This window comes from Misgurnus anguillicaudatus, chromosome 3 (genome assembly GCF_027580225.2).
Source record: "Misgurnus anguillicaudatus chromosome 3, ASM2758022v2, whole genome shotgun sequence".
Classification (NCBI taxonomy): domain Eukaryota; kingdom Metazoa; phylum Chordata; class Actinopteri; order Cypriniformes; family Cobitidae; genus Misgurnus; species Misgurnus anguillicaudatus.
In genome coordinates this window covers 18,073,264-18,073,947 of record NC_073339.2, presented here as the reverse complement: position 1 = coordinate 18,073,947, position 684 = coordinate 18,073,264, and positions in this window count along the sequence as shown.

Below are 684 nucleotides of genomic sequence, written 5' to 3'. Positions count from 1 at the left end.
ATGCTAATCTGAGGGGTGCTAATTCCAAATAAGTGTTCGGAGTGTCTTGTGTGTTGCTTGCATTTTCAAAATATGTGTTTGTTGCGTCATGTAAACCATGTGCAGCACATGTTTTGTCAAAATAAGTGCCTGCTGCACACACGTCAAAACCGTTTATGATAAAAGAAACTCTCACATTGACAAAATACACGCAAGACACTGCCTTAACAGTAAACTCTGATTACACATGAGATCATGTGAGTATCTGGCAAACGCGAGCGTCTCTTTTATCATAAACCCTTTAGACGCGTCTGCAGCAGACACTTATTTTGACAGGACACTTGATGCACACAGAATCTCTCGATGTGCAGAACACTTATTTTGAAAAAAGGAACACACATTACTGGCTACATACATGTTGTGACGAACTTTGCATCTGCCGCCAATAATGTAAACAACAAAAATGCAAATCTGTAAGAAAAAACGGAAACATAATGTGCATGCAGATTTTGGGTCAGTCTACAGGCATACGATAACAACAATGGTGGCCAACAGGACTGTGCTACTCAAGATACCAGATGTCCGGGGTTTGTCCAGGGATTGTTAATTTTGGTTAATTCTCATTGCCAATGATTTTTCGGAAATCACATAAAGACATATAGGGCCCTATTTTAACGATTTGAAACGCAAGTGCGAAGCGCAAAG